Source organism: Lissotriton helveticus, chromosome 9 (assembly GCF_964261635.1).
Source record: "Lissotriton helveticus chromosome 9, aLisHel1.1, whole genome shotgun sequence".
NCBI lineage: Eukaryota > Metazoa > Chordata > Amphibia > Caudata > Salamandridae > Lissotriton > Lissotriton helveticus.
Window position 1 is genome coordinate 183,778,301 of NC_136070.1, and position 19,133 is coordinate 183,797,433.

The following is a 19,133-nucleotide window of genomic DNA, read 5'->3' on the forward strand; positions in this document are numbered from 1 at the left end:
AAGCCATTAAATGGTTTCACATTCATGTGAACACGTATAAAATGGGTGTAGATTGCGCACTCTTTTTCTACTGAAATCAGTAGGATCCGAACATGCAAAGTCACTTCGAACAATGTCAGGAGGACAATTCAACGATGGATCAAAAAGCGTTGCAATGTTATTTTAATTGCTTAAACAGATAGAACTGAACAATGCAAGAGAAGGACAATGAAAAATGGGATGCAAGAGACCAGGGTATGTGAGCTCTGAAAATAGGAAGGGAGGTGGGAATAGGGTGTAGGAAGGGAGGTGGGAATAGGGTGGAGAAAGGGGGCATAGAGAAAGAAAACGGATGGGCTGGTGGTGCGTGGTCTCAGCGTATCTCAACAGTGACAGAGAGGCTCTGCACATGTCTGGTGGCGCATGACCTCAGCGTATCTCAGTAGAAACAGAGTGGCTGTGCACAGGCCCAGGATGGGTACATTAGTTTCCAACTGAGAGGTGGTGAGATCATATCTATTACTCATAAGAAGCAGGGCGTGCAGGGAATCTTGATAGGAGACCCACACTTCCCCTCTTGCAATAGTTCTTACGCCAACGATGTGCTTGGCTCTTCACTAGACAACTTAATACTAGGAACCTATAAGTTAAGAATCTCCAAAAATGGGGGCAACTTCATCTGTCTCCCCATCTACAGAAAAATGTGCTCTGGCACAGCACATAGGTCTGCAAGCCTTATGGCTATGTCGATGCTTGTGCGGTTATGTTTTTTGCATACATTTATTGTGCGCAAAATTGTAAATCTATCCCAAAAAAATGCTTAAAAGCAAAACCATTTATTCGGTCTAAGAAAAAGTATACATTAACATAGCAGTCCCTCGTTTTAAAGGGACTACTTTGCGTGTGGATATCCCCCTTGTGACAACGCAGACTGCCATCACTAGTGAAATTAGCCAATGGTTTGAGTGGAGGACCCATTGCCCATGCCACAGTAGGCGGATGAAAAATGTGAATAATACAATAACAGACAAATGGATTAAGGCGGCTTGCTGAAAGCTTTTATAAGCAAGAGTACCATATATATAATATTGGCTAACTCCAGACCTAATGGGTATCATCCCACTAATCCCACCCCCACCACCACTCCCAAAACAAGAAGCAGAAATGAAAACGACTGCACAGGTAGCTTGACACCACCAAAAGAGAAAATTGAGCAGGGATGATTGCCAGTGATTTGCAAACTTGGCACCTTCGGAAAAGTTTCAGAGCTAATAGTGCATGCTCAGATACCAATCATATGCAAACAATTAACTTAGTAACCAAAGAGAGCATAGCGGACAAACAATACAGTAGTTAAGGTCAAGAGGGGGTGAAGTGGTTTAAACAAAAGTATTTGTCTTAGTAATGTTTATTCGGAGGTCATTAATTCACATCCACTATTTAGTTGAATGCAGACCCTCAGCTCAGAAGCAAAGTGTTCCTTTGATATACGGACCTACAGAAAAAAGTGCGCGTCCACATAACGATGGAAAGTGCAAGCCTAGGACATCGTTCAAGCCAGGTCTCATACGGATAGTAAAACATGGGAATAAGGGAAAACTTGACCACGCCGAAGTTCACAACAACCAGGAAAAAAATAAAACTTCCAATCTAATCGTGCTGCCACTGGCCAGACGGAGCTGAGCTGAACCATTTCAGGAACACTCCAAAGATCAGGCCTTTGGGAGCAGGCCAGCGAGTTTAATGGTATCAAAAGCTCCAAATTGAAGTAAGAGAGATGGCTTGCCACCCCACCCACCTATCCACGGTATGTATGGCCTTAGTCACTTAGTGCCACGTCTATGATGGAATGGTAATGGCAAACTTCCAGGACTGGATGGTTTTCCAGGTTGCAATGCAGGTGGGAGCAGAACACCTTAAAGATCATAGTAAGCCACATAAGACTTGCAATGCACCATAAATAGCATGCACCACAAGTTCCATCAACTGCCTTATGAGGAAATGGGGTAAAAAAAGATATATCGGAATCTGATAATCTACTGTAGGAGATGAAGGGTAGAAAGACGGAGAGCAACACCGGGACTGGCCTTCAAATTCACCCAAAGGCACATAGATTCACCATTATGGCCCTAATGTCATTACCACTCACACTACATACACTTGAGATAAGTATACATCACAGTTACTGCAATTGTTACAATGCCAACAATTTAGACTTCTATTTGTGCCCTCGCCCCAGTTCTTCTAAGCGTCCCAAATAACCCATCTACTATTCTGTAGAAATACACATTCACTTTCTTGAAGTCATGTCATTAGACTAAAATCCTATGATTAACAATAAAACAAGTTCAGTCTTATAATAGCAAACTAGAAATACAGTGTGCGCACAAATGTGGTAAAATGGAGGGAAAGGTTTGGGCCACATATCTATTGCACCAAATTCCAGTGACGTTATGTTATAGCCTCTTTCGAAATACACACTAGGAGTGATTTCGGTCAAATGTTTCTAAACTTTATTCACTTTGAAAATTAAGAAACTACGTTTTTCTAATCATCACAGGACTGACATTTTCATTGGGCATTTCCAAGTCCTCAACAAGTGAAGGTATACATTGGAGCATTCCCTGGCTCCTAGTGGTCACCAAGCTGTTAAATGGGTTCAATTACTCGCCCTGGTAAAGGAGATTTTTTACACAAATTTAATTTACAAGTGATATCAGATGGCACTTGTAGGAAGGGGACTCTTTATATGACATACCATAAAGAGGTATATTGTGTAGAGAGCCCAGGTATCCCCTGTGAGAGAACAGGGGCTTGCTTTACCAATCCCAAGATGCTCTTTTTGTGGTAGTGTGGTCAAGCAGCCTAAGGCTGATCAAGGGGGAGTGTTAGCTATTTGTTGCATACATACAGTCAATAAATGACACACACACACAGAAAAATACTACATCTTTATATAATCTGACACCAAAAACTTTGTTATTGGATAAGTACTTTTCAAAATAGCAGTTTTGAAGGAAACAGGTAAACACACTTGTATTGGCTCTAATGCAGTAATGTTATCCTATTGGAAAAACACAAATACTGCATGAGGGTACTTAGCAGCGACTTTCAGGACCAATCTTCTGGAGTTAAGGTAAGCATGGGGAAAGATCCATGGCAGCACCAACAGATCACCTCGATAGGTTCCGGGGCGTGTGGATGCAGAGGTGCTTTTCGGTGTCAGGTGCCCCGTTAGTTTCAATGGGAGATGGTCATAGGGAAAAGAAGCTGAAAGCTGGGACTTGGAACCAGTTCCATTGAACCCATGGGGAGTCTTAGTACTTGAGATGCTCAGGCATGTAGTGACACCATCAATGCACTTCTCCTCGGGCTGTAGGGCTTGGGTTTAGTAATGTCTTTAGGCGTCGGGTCGAAGGGACCTAAACAAAGAGGCTGCAGGAGGTGAATGGAAATCCAGTCTGGGCGAACCCAAGATGGGGTTCAACTCTGGTTGGTCTCAGGACCTATATAGCACCATTGGCCCACTACGACTCTGGCTGGGCGGACACAGGTGCAGTGGTGCTTTCCGGCATCAGGTTTTCACGGTCTGGAGTCCTCACAGTTCTTCTTGGGTGCCTGCAGAGTAGTATCTATGCTACTCTACAGGAGATGCTGGTTCTTCCTTGAAGTGCTGGCATTCCTCCCAGGCATTTGGATGCAGAGAAGCTGCAGGCCGAGTCGACTTTGGAGCAATTGTCTGGGACAGCAGGCAGACTGGTAAGGTTGTCGTCAGGGCAGTCGGTGCTCCTCAGCTCTTTGGTGTCCTCCTTTTTAGTTTGGTAGAATCTGCTGTCCTGGTGCCAAGGGCACCCTTAAATACTAGATGTAGGGTGATAAGGGGAGTGTTGGGTGGTAGCCAATGGGCTACTTACCCTTGTGTTCACTACACCCCCTCTATAACCACTTCCAGTTGGTAGTGGGATTAGCTCTGTCCCAGAGCTCCTTATTCTGCCATCACCAAGATGGTGGAGTTTTCCTAAAGTGGGGAAAATCAGGCTTCTCATTTTAGGTATGTGACTGGCCTGGTAGTGCACCACGCCTCCCTGCATATCTAATTTCATACCTGACGTGGTGCCAAATGGATACAGAGCAGGTGTTTCCCCGTCTGGGGAAGTCATGGTCAAACATCAAAGGCAGCAGAGGCCTTTGAAGCTTCCTGCCTTGATATGCTGATTGCTTAGCCATCCTACTTGCAGGAGGTGACAACACCTATAGCCACAGTAGGCATTGTTTCTGTTCTCACAGAGCATAGGCTCTCACCTCCAGGGGGTCAGAAACCAGTTTGTAGTGGCAGGCTGGTCGACACCAGTCAGCCAGCACACTAGAGGCTGGTACGCTTTAAGGGGGCACCTCTAAGGTGCCCTCTGAGTGCATGTATTAATACCACCACTGGAATCAGTGTGGGTTTATTATTATAACAGGTGCTTGATACCAAACACCATAGATTTCAGCGAAGTCATTATTTAGCTGGGGAACTTGCGTTTACCATTGTCCAGCAAGTGTACTTAAAATAGCTTCACTGTTCACTTGTGATAGCTAAGAATTGACTTAGACATCACAGAGGCATAACTGCTCACGCAGATATGTCCACACATGTAGTATAGTGCACCCTGCCTTAGAGCTGTAAGGCCTGCTATAGAGGTGGCCGAGCTATATTGCATGCACTGTCTGCAGGCATGGCACAATGGTATTTGTGCCTGGTCGTGTTTTCCCTTTTGTCTGCACGAAAACGCACAACCTGCAATGGCAGTTTACAGGTTGGTGCTAAGGGGTCTGTTAAGGTGTCAAAATACATGCAGCAGCCCTTGGGGACCCTCCTTAGACTACCTGCCCTAGATACCGGAGGTACCACTTACTAGGGACTTACAGGGGGCGCTAAAGTAATTGCCAAATGGGAGAACAACAATAGTACAGTTCAGAGAAAGAGACCTGGCCCTGGACAGCAAGAACACAGTGCACTTCTGTCAAAATTGCATCAGATACCGGGGAAAAAAAAGGCACCTTCCTCCAGCACTCGTGTCCATCTTTAACTGGAAAAGTGACAAATACACCTGGATTGACACTATACCCAATTGGAAATGAGAGTTCTGAGAAAAGGAGCCGGAGATACAATACCTTTCTCTTGGACCATGGACTGGTGTTAGTCCTGGTCCACACTGATCCACAGAAAAAATAAAGGGGGTTCATATTAGACTCAGATTTCACCTTCACCGCCCTCAACCCCTTATCCATGTGGTTGTCGATAACATGAACTTTCAAGTGTTGATTTTACACAGCGTTCCCATGTTCTTTGAAGCAACGAGAAACAAAGTCACAAGCTTTCCAGTGCTATCCTGACAGGTTTGTGGAACCAAGGTCTAAGCAAGCACCCACAAGATAGGAAATCCAGAACCATTCGAGAATACAAAGTCAGGTTTGAGAAATCTGTTGTAACCTAAAGCGATCGCACCATGCAACTCCCACCCAAAAAACAATGCATTCGATTCATGCTGAGCAGAGATAAAAATGCAAATTTCCAAGGAGGTGAGGAGTACATTTGGGAGGTCACTGAACATTATAGCCCACACCTGCCATATTCTAATCTAGATCGATGGACAAACTGAGTTCTGAGTGTGCAGTCGTTAGGGCACTACCCGATGTATATGCTTCAGGAAGAGTCAGAAAAGAGCCTATGTCAGGGAGGCCTTCAAAGATGTATTATCACAGTCAGAACGGTAGTCTCTAGATCACAAAAGGTCTATTAGGGATCTTACACACTCCCTGTGAATTATTTCCCCATCAATGTACAACAAATGGCTGACTTTGTGCAGGTAAGTGTCTGTGAGGTGGAATGCTGTAACTATTAAAAAAAAAAAAAAGTTATAACATAAGAAAAGCAAGAAACAAGGTATGGGAAACATTCAGCGAGAAGGCCTGAAAAAAACAATTTGCAATATGTAGCAAATACCTACAGTATCATGGGGGAAGCAGAGTAGGGCAGCATTTAAATACATTTGCAAGGAACAGCTACATGGAACGTTGAAAAGAAACATACTAACCCCTCCGTTTAAGAGCTCTGAATAATGTGAAAATCCAAGGAATTGTCACTACAAAGGTTCTCTTGTCCGCTACATGCAAGCACTCTATAAAATTACTGTGTAATATATAGCTCACACTGACTGGCATTCCACGGCCAAAGCACTTCATAGCAGAGAAGATGGCTCAGTGAGTTAACACTTCTCTGGAATCTACACTCGTATGAAGATCATGATTTCAGATGGCGTTAAGGCTCCCTCAGCCTGTCTCCTTTTGAGGTCAGAAAATTGAGTATCACGAAATTAGGCCATAGTAACCGCTTATCTTTAGTGTTTAGAATGGGCGTAAGTGTGGTATGAAACAATATAAACAAAAGCTATTTTGTTAGATTCAGCTTTATTTGTGCCCCACGGTCAGTAAAGCAAGAAATGCTTCCTGAACATATCTTCATAGTACCAGATCTTCGCATTTGTTATAGCGTCTTAAGAACATATCAAGTATAGGTGCAGAGAGCACTTTACTCCTGTGTGGCCTCTTGGAACTATTAACCGATTGTAAGCGATACTTATTGTATTGAACTTGTATGAAAGGCTGCCTGGGCACAAACTTGTGTCCATGGGGGTCACACACTGGTCCCAGCAGAGGATGCATTAGTCCAATGAGCCTCAGATCTGGCGAACAGGATTCCAAAATCAAAGAGTCGCTTGCCATCATACTTACACCTCCACTCATAGGATGGACTGAAAAGATGTATACAGTGCAGTCCATCGACCAAACTCCTTCGGGGCGCTATTCATTGGACTATACAACTAGTAAGAGTTCAGCAGCGAATTCCCTTGACATGGAAGGGACTGACATAGTTTGAGCCAGGGGTCTCCAATGTCGTACCTGGAGGGCCGGATAAATGCCAGATTTTTAGCATATACCCTTTTAGATAAACGTAGTTATCTTAAATCTGGGATGGGTCCAGCCCTCCAGAACCAACATTGGAGAACCTGGTCTAAGCTGGTGGACTGGCTCATTTAGTTTCTTATTGGACAGGAAGGGTGTCTTAATCTCTTGACACTAAACAAACCAAGGGAGACTGTACCAAGGGAGACTGTAAACTTACTAGGAGGATCAAAGTGGAATCTATTCTACAAGGTTTTTGGGAGAGGATGTGGCCTAACGGCTAGGGCAGTCTACCTCGAATCTGGGGATCCGGGTTCGAGTCCCAGCAACGACGCTCAACACCCTAGGATTCTGGGCAAATCACCTAATCTCCTGTGCCTAACAAAAATGAACGTGTCCCATATGTAAAACAACTGTTGCTCATGTAAAGGGCTCAGATACCCAATACCTTCGGGTCAAGTTCGACCTACATAGAAAAAAAAGTTATATTGTCAATACCAATGTGTGGAGGATACATGCATTGAAATGCCAACATGGCCACTTTGAAGCTATGTAAGGCTCAAAGGAAATGGGCGTTGCAACAGCAAACATTAATTGCCATCATTCTAATTCTTGTGCCTGTATCCTTAGAATAAATTGCATGAGTGTATACAATAACGAAGGCGTGCAACACAGTTTTTGAGCTGCTGTTGGCTGGCTGGTCTGTGTCCTCTTAATGCAGCCAGACCCGAGTACTTCACAGGTCTTTAAAAGGCCATTTACTGTTAACGAGGCTTTATTGTCCCCCCCCCCTTCTTATAGCCCCTGCATCTCCGCTCTGCCTATTGCTGGAAGAATTAGCCCCCCCGCCCGAAATTTTCATTAGCATCCCCCCCCCCCCCCCCCCCCCCCCCCCGACATTTGCCTCTAGTTCCGCCTCTGCAATAACTCGTGTGTATTGAGGAGAGGGTAGGCATTTTCAGGAACACCACTAGACTGTATAAACAATTTCCCTGGGGAGCTTAGAACTGTATTTCCGCAGTACCCTATGCAGCTGCAGCGAGCAGAGCGGCGGAATATTCTTTGCTAAAGTTCATTTTTTCCCTCTCTATGCTGAAGGCAATCTGTTCCCGTGCGCTGCACACAGATGGAGACGAGGCTTCACCGCTGAACCGTGCTCCGAGAGCAGCTGGTGCGGGGACGTGGGCCTTCTCTCGCGAGGTCAAGAGACTGCCCGGGTCCTTAAAACCACGGATTAAGAGGCGCAGCTGGCGACGGCCACCACAGGCCCATGCATAAACACCGGGCACCGGAGCAGCGCGAGGACTGTCAGTGCAGAGGGAGCCCCTCGAATGAGACGGGGATTTGACGCCTGCGCAGCCATGTTGAAACGGATATGGTTTCTGTGCAGTCTAAGGTGTTCAGTTATATGATCAAAGGCAAGTAGTAGTTTAGAGAGATTAGATGGATTTTTTTTTTTAAACAAACTCGACGCAACAGAAAAAACGCTCCATAAATGCGGTTGTGAATGAAAATAGAGTGCAAGCCTGCACTGAAATCTTAGTACACCTGGCAAGAGGATTATCTGTTGGTAGGGCGTGCACAATCTTAGTAATAAAAAAAAAGCGGGTGTAAACTAGGTTCTGTAATTTCAATGTTTATGTCAACCACCAGGAAAACCTGGACGTTGTTGAAGCAGTTCTTTTTTCCCCCATGATAAACAACTAAACTAAATGCTTAATTGTCGAATTCAGTGGCGAATAAGAACAGGAAGTTTCCATTTCATGTGCAAAGAGTGAGAAGGAATCATTGCTGATTTAAATTTCAATATTATTTTACTTGTCCATGGCAAAGAGTAGATCATTCAGCACCCGCATTATCACTTCAATCAATCATTTGTAGAGCACGCTACATGCCCGTGAGGGTCTCAAGGCGCTGGGGGGAAGAGTGTGTGGTGTGGGGGGGGGGGGGGGGGGGGGGGGGCTGCTATTGGTTGAAAAGCCAGGTCTTGAGAAGTCTTATTAAGGCCAGCAGGTCCTGGGTCAGTCGTAGGTCGGTAGGGTGAGTGTTCCAGGTCTTGGCAGCGAGGCAGGAGAAGGATCTGCCGCCAGCAGTGGTTTTCCTGATGCGTGGAACTGTGGCGAGGTTGGCCGAGCGGAGGCTGCGGGTGGGGGTGTAGAAGCTGAGTCGACCGTTGAGGTATGCTGGCCCAGCGTTGTGTAGGGCTTTGTTTGCGTGGATGAGGAGTTTGAAGGTGATTCTCTTGTTTACGGGGAGCCAATGCAGGTCTCTCTGGTGGGCTGTGATTGGGCTGCGTCGGGGGATGTCGAGGACCAGTCGTGCAGAGGCGTTCTGGATGCGTTGCAGCCGTCTCAGGAGCTTGGTTGTTGTTCCTGCATAGAGGGCGTTCCCGTAGTCCAGTCTGCTGGCGACGAGGGCCTGGGTGACGGTTTTTCTCGTGTCGGAGGGGATCCACTTGAAGATCCTGCGGAGCATTCGGCGGGGGTTGAAGCAGGAAGCGGAGACGCGTTGACCTGCTTGGTCATGGAGAGGGCGGAGTCGAGGATGATCCCAAGGTTGCGTGCGTGGTCAGTGGGCTCTGGGGCTGTTCCTAGCGATGTAGGCCACCAGGAGTCGTTCCAGGCTGAGGGGGTGGAGCCGAGGAGGAGGACCTCCGTCTTGTCTGAATTCAGCTTCAACCTGCTGTCCTTCATCCATTAGGCGTCCGCTTTCATTCCTCTGTAGAGGTTGGCTTTGGCGGTGCAGGGGTCTTCGGTGAGGGAGATGATCAGCTGGGAGGCGTCGACGTAGGAGATGATGTTGAGGCTATGCTGTCGGGCGACGTGGGCGAGTGGTGCCATGTAGATATTGAACAGCTTTGGGCTGAGGGATGATCCCTGTGGAACGCCGCATATGATCTCGGTGGTCTTGGAGCGGAAGGGTGGGAGGCAGACGCTCTGGGTTCTGCCGGAGAGGAAGGATGTGGTCCAGGCCAGGGTCTTCTCTTGGATTCCGGCGTTGTGGAGGCGTGCTGTTAGGATGCGGTCGCAGACCGCGTCGAAAGCGGCCGATAGGTCTAGAAGGATGAGGGCGGCTGTTTCTTCTTTGTCCATAAGGATCCTGATATCGTCGGTGGCGGCGATGAGGGCGGTCTCGGTGCTGTGGAAGCCGGACTGGATGGGTGCAGGATGTTGTTGTCTTCGAGGTAGCGGGTCAGCACCCTCTAAAAATGTTCTGAAGTGCACCCTTAAAGGGGTCTAAATCTGAAAGGGGATAATCTCACTGTAAGAACAGGAAAGTTCATGTCTCCATCTACCAAGGATTTAAGTGGGCCGGTCCCGCCAGTGCTGAAAAGCAGGTGCTGCGAGGGGTCTCTATCGGGCTCTCCATTTTTGCCCTCACCATGGAAAAAAAAAATCTTCATTCTGTCGCAATACCACGTATCGCAGCCTTTGAGTTAAAGTTCAAAGAAGTTCTTTCACAGTCTCACCATTTCAGAACTAAAGCATTTTCAATATTCTATCCAACAAAGCCATAGCTGTAACTTATTTATCTTATGCACCTAACAACCATTGGCAAAGCCAATAGTCCTGTCTTGTTGTAGGTATAATGTTACTTGCTGCATCAAATATCTGGATGCAATGACAGAAGTACCAAAATACCAGTCAGGTAGCATGGAGGTTTAGCTTAAGTGTTTTTAAGCCACGCCCTTAATTACATCAACCACACCCCTTTGAGAGGCCCCCGCAAAGTTTTGTCATCCCACTTAAAGCCCTTCCATCTACCACTAATGTACAGTGTCCAGGAGCCCCCTATTTGTTACTTCATCACACCCCATTCATACTAAATCACTTACGTGAGTTCTCGGTTACCACTAAATGTTCTAGATAGCAAGAGACTAACCCACAAACCACTCGTTCAATCTCCAGAGTAACCATGCGGCAAAAGAATGATATGTCTGAGAAAAGCGATGCTACCAGAGGACGTCATAAGTAGGTCAATGTAGCCATTTCTGTCCTAGCCACAGCACTTAAAGGCAGAATTGCAAGAGAAGAGAATTAAATTAATTTAAGGGACAAGAGAGCCAGCACCAGGATGTACACCCGACTTAGCTTTTCCAGGACAAGATAATACAGTCATACAAATTGAAGGCCTGAGGTTCAGAGTTCAGAAAGGGCTTGCAAGTAACGTGTAGGACTCTTAGTATTCTAACACTATCACGGACTCTGGAGAGAGCATGAGCACTAGGAAGCTTAGGATTCCCAATTGATTAAAATAAATGAGTTTTTTGTATAAAGTTGGCTAATGTCTGCAATGCTCACTTGAAAGGAAAGACGCAGGACGAGCAAGAATTAGTGGTAGGATACGATTATATCTAAATGCATTGGCCTTTATCCAGGTTTTCGAAAAAGAAGATCAATAGTTAAAACACACAGAAACTTATGTTGCTAAATCCAGTCCATGGAAACTGTAAAAATGAGTTCATGTAATGGGACATAGACTTCGATAGTAGGGTCAAGCGATATGAAAGGTACATATTTAGCATCTGCATCCAAAATGATGTTTACTTTAAGCCTGCCCTGGTCACCATTTCATTTTTTTTTCAAAGAGTAAGGTGTCATTTTCCTACTATATGAAATGCGGTTTACTATGATAAAACAAAAGTAACACGTTACACGAAAATTACACATTCACATAACATCCCTGGAGAGTGGAGAATAGGGGAGAAAAATGTGAAAAAGAATTATTAAGAGAAAGAAGGAATTTGTTTTGGGGATGCACCAATCATCAGGTGTCATTTCCTGTAAGATGCTTTACACACGAACAGGATACTGAGGTGTCCACCAGTAAATTCACTTCTGCATGTGAACGTTCCTTTGAAATACTACAGAAAATGGGTGACGTCTCTGCTCCAGTGTTTCAGAAGGAAGGCCTTCTACACACCAAGGCAGACAATGCATCTAGAAACACCAGAAGCTTTAAGGATAGCTGCACCAATGGTACTTAAAGAGTATTGCAGGTACCCTCCTGGGCAGGGCCCACCTCACTTGCCAGGCTGTAGGTTAGTGGAGGACAGATAGAGGCCAGTTGCCCAAAGGAGTGACTCGTTCCTGCATTTCTTCTTGTTTTGGAAGTTCTCTTCAAGCGCAACGTGCGTAATCTTTGAAAACGTTATTTTGCCATTACGCGACAAGACGAAGCAATCTACTAACTGTTGTTCTTATGCACCAGAAGAATCCCCTGAACCTTCAAATGGGCGGGCAAACCTCTACTTTGAATCCAGGATATATTTTAAACTTAATACACATTGGCTCATATCTTGCCTAATGTAGAGGACTAAAAACAAGGCTAGACCTGGAATCATAGTCCAAACGTGTCCGAAAATGTCAAACAGTTGTAGGCGAAAACCATATCTGCCATTGGAGTGTTTGCAAGCAGCATCCAGCTAACTCACAACCAAAAAACACTCCCACCATCTATCTTCACTCAAATCTCCATAGAAGAGAAACTGTGCAAAATCCCATACCTGAAACAATTTGGCACAAAGCTCCACACACAGAAGATAACCATGAGAAAAAGTATGTGTGTAGGATTTCACCAACACCCAAACGCCTCCACCTTCAGTATCTCATTAAACAAAATGGAGGCTTCAACTACAGAGAAGCATTTAAAGTCTTGTTCAGCCTCACAAAGAAAGTCCCAACCAAAGCACTCCAGTAGATAAGCTGTCACGATTAGCTGGAAAAGACGCTTTTCAGGCTGAATCAAATGCAAGAGTTGACACAGGTCAAAAATGTATGCTCTTTAAAAACCATCTCCAATATCAGTTTAATTTTTCTGACATTTTTAATTTGGGTTACAATGGGAGCCAGGTTTTCTGAAAAATTGCACCACTTTAAAACAAGGTCAATGGTTTGTTCTGAGCTAGTTGTTATTGTTCTCAGTAGTTTTATTAAATGTAATTCTTAATACTTACAAATTAAAAAGTCTGGCTCATCATCATCTTACCTCAAATGTTAAAACTGTGTTGTTTATTCCACCAACACCTCAGAAGGAAAAATTTGAACTTGGTCAGCATGTAAAGTGTCACAACCAAGGTGGATTTTGGAGGGGGTGCTGGTCCCAGACCATCTACATGCCTATCCCTCTACCCCATCCCAAACCCACTTATCCTCTCTCTGGCAGGAGGTTGCCCATCCTACTAGCACCACACCTAGAGCGAACTTTGATTTTGGTAGAGCCACAGAGATGAGAGCTGGTCCTACTTCCAGACAGACTGTGTCTGAACGCAGAGATCAGATAGAAGGGAGCGGTCTTGGGAATGCCTACAAGGTTTTAAACTACTATGGAAAAAATGCATTTGATATTGGGCAGGATATATACTGTGGGCTTAGAGTACTTTTATACATTTGGCCATCATGAGGCACACAGGAGGGACAATGTTAACTAGCACGGTTACGTTAGAACTGATACATTTTTTTTTGTGCTGTGCTATTAATGTACATGTGCCTAGCTTGATGTAGCTTGATTTATTATTTTCAAATGTCAGCTCTGTGATTGACTTTAGGGCACAGCACACAGTTATTAGACTGGGCCAAATGATGCATAATGTGGTACCCATATTGCATATTCTTCTTTTTGTATCTTTTCTTTTCCTATAGAAGTCTGCCAGACTAAGGGGTGGGGGAGGGTTAGGGGGTTACGGTGAACTCTCTCAGTGTAAATTTATGTATTCTATGATTTTATATAAAAATCAATAAAAATAATTTTTTTAAAAAAGAACGAACTGATACATCACAGAAATATTCATAAATACCAGACATAATACTCACTGTGAACAAAATCATGTACTTTTGCAATTGGAACTAAAAGTAGTTTGAGCATGACTTATGCATTACTAAGTTTTAAAATTTAGAAATGGGATCAAGTAAAAATAACACGGTTTTAAAACTCCCACAGGACTTGCCTAATGGTCGCACCCATATGAAGTCTGCAGGGGTCTCGGGTAGTTGTAGATGCATTACATTAACCAATGGCTTTGAGAGGACGATTTCAGATATCTCTAAAACCACATGAAAACTACTTGTACAGAGAGCAATTCTTCTCTGAAACTCAAAATAATAGTAATTAGATTTTGCCATGGTTCATAAGCCTGGAACACAGAAGACATAAAACGAGAGCTGACAGAGGCTACAACTTCCAACACAGTCGAAACTACGACAATCAATGGGTTAGGTACACAAGTTAACGCTCTACATGCTAGCAACAATGTGAAACCTAATGATAGCAACATACGTCTTAATCAGTGAGACATTGATAAGAGGAGTTTTGCTGAAGGTGTTCACTGGAATATGAGGTGCCAGTGATTCAAGGTGTTAACTAGTTAGCATTAGTTGAGTTTATTATTTACAAAACACAACAGTAAACATGGGTATAAAATTCACAGCACATTTCCCAAAAATAAATACAAGCTCTTGCACAGTTATTAACTACTCTGCTCATAGGTCTCCCTTGTGACGTCATTAGACATCTTCTAGACCCTAAAAATCATTATTTAACCCCCATGCATTTCCCTGCACTAGTGATAGCATCAATTACCGACTGAGAAATGACAAAGATACTGTGACTCCTGAAAACCTGTCTAGACCGCTGGACATTCTAATTTACAAAAGACTCCAAGTGCAGGTAGGACGACACGACCCCATCATATGTTGAAGCAGAATACTGCTGTTACAGCCTCGGATCCCCAAAGTGCTTTCACCCATCAACCTGCCATGCGCTGAATTATGTTCAAGTTAAAGGTCCTTGGTACCCATAAACTGCCACCAATAATTGAAATCACAACTTCTGACACTCAACATGGATTAAAGATTGAAAAGTGAGGGTTCTAAAGGCATCATAACCAAAACATATTTCCGATTTTGTTTCCAGTTTCCCAGCATGCTGTTCAGCAGGTTAAGGTCCTGGATAAAGAGGTGTTTCTCGTCTTCCATTCCAAAGTCTTCAATGGATCACGGATCATGTTTAATTTTCAGACTGTCAAAATAAATTCATGCTTTTAACTTCTATTGCACTATTCCTTCCACCGAGTAAAACCGCACATACTAAAGGGATGCTTCTAGATGAACAACGACTTAGCCGGTTTGTAAAATAATTCTAATGCCAACCGAAAGGGCAACAAAAAGGAGACGACCAGACTGTCCCTGGCCCACTCCGACCAGGCGACTCTGTAGATGCGTGAGCTGACCAGCTGGTCAGCAGCTTGCAGGCTGCTCACTGTTGTCTCAAGAGTGTCCTGCCCTGGTGTGAATATTTTCAGCACCAGAGAAAGGCACAGCTGACAACAAAGGTCAGAGGGACAGAAGGGCCCTCAAAATGCAGACAGAGCTCTTAAAGAACATGTTCATTTGATGAACTTGTCACGTCTTCCAACTGTTTCAGGTCACACTCTCACTCCAGCATCAACATACTCTCAAGGGATACAAAACTGCTCCATCAGCCAGTCAGAAAAACGTAAACATTTTCCCTCTGACACAACTGCCTATGACGTGCAGTTCTGTTTTATCATAAAAGGGATGACTTCAAAATGAGATGGATCTCTCTTAAGTGTATATCTGAGCTTAAATGTCCGTCAGCTGGCTTTAACATCTCTGAAAACGCATCAGTAAGGATTAAAAAGAGCTTTTGTGATAAAATCAGATGCAAGACGAAAAATCACATCAATGGAAAGTTTGCGAATGCTGCATGGGCGTTCATGATAAAAGTGCTTTGTATGCCTGGTAACAGAACAAAGGTAATTGGCCCACGTGAAATCGGCATCTAAAGAAAAACTGGAACGTTTACATCCTCTCTGCAAAACTATATTTAGATTTGTTTAACTATGAATCAATTTTCTTAGCATATCCGGTGAAGACCCACTCACTGATACACAAGACATGTTTGGAAAAAGTGAGCCATCAAAATTAGGCACTAGCGAAACTGAAGTATAGACTTCTGCAACGGTTAATTGATTATCATGAAACACTGTACCAAATATATCGAAACCTGTAGATGTGCATTGGTCTATTGTTCATGTTGGTCAATGTTTAATCTTATACGATGCACTATGTACCCCTATAGCTCACGGGCATTTCCATTGTAAGAAATATGGAGACAAAGCCACAAATCCTGTAAGATTTGGATAAAGTGGTCTGCTTAACTCAGGCGTGCAAACTTGCAATGCGCAAAGGCTTGCAGGGCACTACGCTGAATTACAGCGGTAAGCCTTAGAAAGTGATACAATTGACCAGTGTATGCATGTGAATCAAATCTTAGCTGTTAGTATGAACAAAAAAAAAATGCAGCAACAATGTGCAAATCTTAAGATGGTCACCGGACCTTGAATGCAACCTACAAAAGATATCTGACATGATAAAGTCAACCAACAGCTATAGACAAAGATTGACGCAGCACTGCTGCTACTTCTGCAGCAAGGCCGAAAGCCTTGTGCATGTGGAGACAATAGAAGTGAGTTAATAGCGCTGGACTGCCTGGCCTCAGGTTTCTGCCCATGACGTCATGTCTGCCTGCATACACTCGTTTTTGCGAAAAGCACCTTAGGAATTTCCAAGCACTACAGACCAACATCTCTGAGGTGAAGCTACATGTTTTGAACAATGCAAGCATTGCACAGAAAACTGGTGCATACATTAAAAAAAAATAATACGAGCATGCGACAAAATTACCTAAGATTAGTAACCTTTACAGCAAAAGATATATACAACTGATTACGTTTTTATTACGATTCAGCAGCCCAATTATGTTTTAATCCACCAAATGCCCTGCACGACTCCTAAAGTAATTTGCAACTGATTGCATGCCCTGGCAACCCACAAGGAAGCTTTATGAGACATGTATAAATATTATTATAATTTCATGCTGAATCCTTTAAAACACCCATTGACAGTTTCTTGTTTTTATTTCAAATATTTATTTCTGCAATGCAAATCTAAGCCAATTTACCACAAATTACAACAAATTGCGTTCTTTGTAAATCCAATAATTATGCTACAGGCGTTGCTTATTTGACAATAAGCCATCACATTAAGTGCAATAATTATGCTTTCCTCAATCCCTTTTGTTCCGAGGAATAATTTAAAGGTCCATCAACAATCACGTGCTTCCTGGCAGGACTTCACACGCCTCAATTTTGAACAAAACACAAACACAACCCCCTTGCTCACAAAAAAGCATAACTCCATGCAGAAACGTTGGTACAGGCAACTGAGAGGGAACCAAGCAAAATTATCATTTCGGTTATGTTACAATTTCCCAATCACTGCAAAAACAAGTGCTATAACTTCATCACGACAGGTGCGATTATTCACTTATGTTTTGCAGGTTTTTCAAGGCATGCACTGTCGGTCACACTTCAAGGGGGAAAGGGCAACATTTTCCTGCATTTCACTAAATGTGCATTTTGATACAGAAGATAGACACAGGAAATCCTATAATATACAACATTGGACAATAAGTTCTCTATTGGTGCGTGGGCTCTCGCGTTATGACGCAGTCGCTCGTGTGGTTACACAGACAGGAAGGGCAGGGGGTGAAGAGAAAAATAAGACTGCATAAGCAGCCTGCGCGGCTGGGTAAGTGTTTGCAGCACTCAGTGAGCCTGAAGCCAAGCATCACTTCCCCTAGCAACTGAGGCGTGTTTATAGCATCAGGTTAAAGGGCATCAACACAGCTCAAGCAGCGAGGGCTGGGCTTTCCCAATACCGGTGCAACTAGCAGGATAAACTATAGATAGGCACAAAGAACCCGAAGACAACAAATATCAAACGGGATAAAAAATACATTAATTTATACATATTTCTTAAAGTATAACTGCGACAGAATCGCTTTTAGTGTACATCCTGTTCCTAGCAATACGGTAACTAAGAAGCAGAAACATAGGGTTTTGCTTGGAATCAAAGCCTGGGCAAGTTGGAAGCCAGGATTCGAACCCAGCTAATCTGATTTAAATAGACAACTTAATGGGCGACATGTCTTTGGGCAAAGGAAGGTAGAATGTTAAAGTGGGAGGGGGTCTCCTTCAATGTAAAAAAAAAACTAGATAAGGTGCCCCCAAAGCAGAATCCGTTTTCAAATTAAGCATTTCACCGTTTCCCGGGCCCAGAGGGGGCGAGCAGCTGGGAGCGGGCGCTCAAGAGCAATTTTCCCTCCTGGGTGATACCCCCCGAACAGATGCGGCGTCCCTGAGTCGCTTTCCCACGGAGCCCACCCAGCTGGCACCGACCCCGCTCCAGCGGGAGGCCCCCCACACCACGGAGAGCGGGCCGCGCCTGCAGAATGAATGGGCAGCCGCTCCCAGACCGTTAGAGACCCACCGTCCTTCCTATGGCTGAGTGTCCGCAGCGCCCGTCACATGCCCGGGGTGATGCGCGAGGTCAGAGCCGCCCGGGCCTCCCCGGGCAGCGGTGCATGGGCTCCCGGGTCGCCCTCGGTCTGCTGCAGGCGGGTGGGGCTGGCCGGAGCTCCCGCAGACGGACGCCGCTCCTCTGCGGGTCTGAGCGAGGTCTGCGAGCCGAGGAGGAGGAGACTGCACGGAGGAGCAGCGGCTGCTTCGGCCCCGAGGAGAGAGAGAGAGTGAAGCAAGAAGGCAGCACCACTGCCCCCAGAGGAGAGAACGAAGAACACAGGCAGCACGATCATCAATCACCCAGCGAACCACTCACGCGGCAATATAACAGCTTCTAAGGCATCACTGCAACACCTCAGCCGCCTGCAAAATATTGATAGACAAAAGCCGGGGGGTTTATCTGTGACAGGCTGCGCGTGGGCCCGGGGGTCATGGGGAGGACAAGACATCCAGGGACCATGTATAATGTGCCTTTAACCTGGCTGTCATGCGTGTCATAACAAAAGGTGGAAACCAATAACATTACTGCCAAAGAGAACACCTTATTCGATTCTGCTTAAAAATGTCACAGTCATGGTGTTTGCAAACACCCGTGTTAGACTTGTCGGTCTGCTGACCCTTTCTTATCAATTCTGCAAAATATACACATAGTGGGATTTGGCTCCGCCCAGAGCAGTGTAACTCTCTCACTTCTTGCGGTATCAGTCCGCCTCCCAGATTTTACTGCAGAATATCGAGTTTAGGAATATCACGGTGTCAGAATGAATATGAAGGACAAAATAATAAAAGGTAAGTATATATGGAGGAAGTATAGATGTACTAT

General features: G+C 44.6%; 1 protein-coding gene across 7 annotated transcripts in view; it reads right to left on the reverse strand.

The window, feature by feature from the left end:
* Positions 1-18,496, reverse strand: part of NIN (ninein) — a 298,787-nt gene extending 280,291 nt beyond the window's left edge. For all 7 annotated transcript variants that reach the window (XM_078659731.1, XM_078659730.1, XM_078659727.1 and 4 more), the window contains exon 1: positions 18,279-18,496. The gene's annotated coding sequence lies outside the window, so the exon portion shown is untranslated. The remainder of the gene's footprint in view (positions 1-18,278) is intronic.
* Positions 18,497-19,133: the final 637 nt, after the last annotated feature.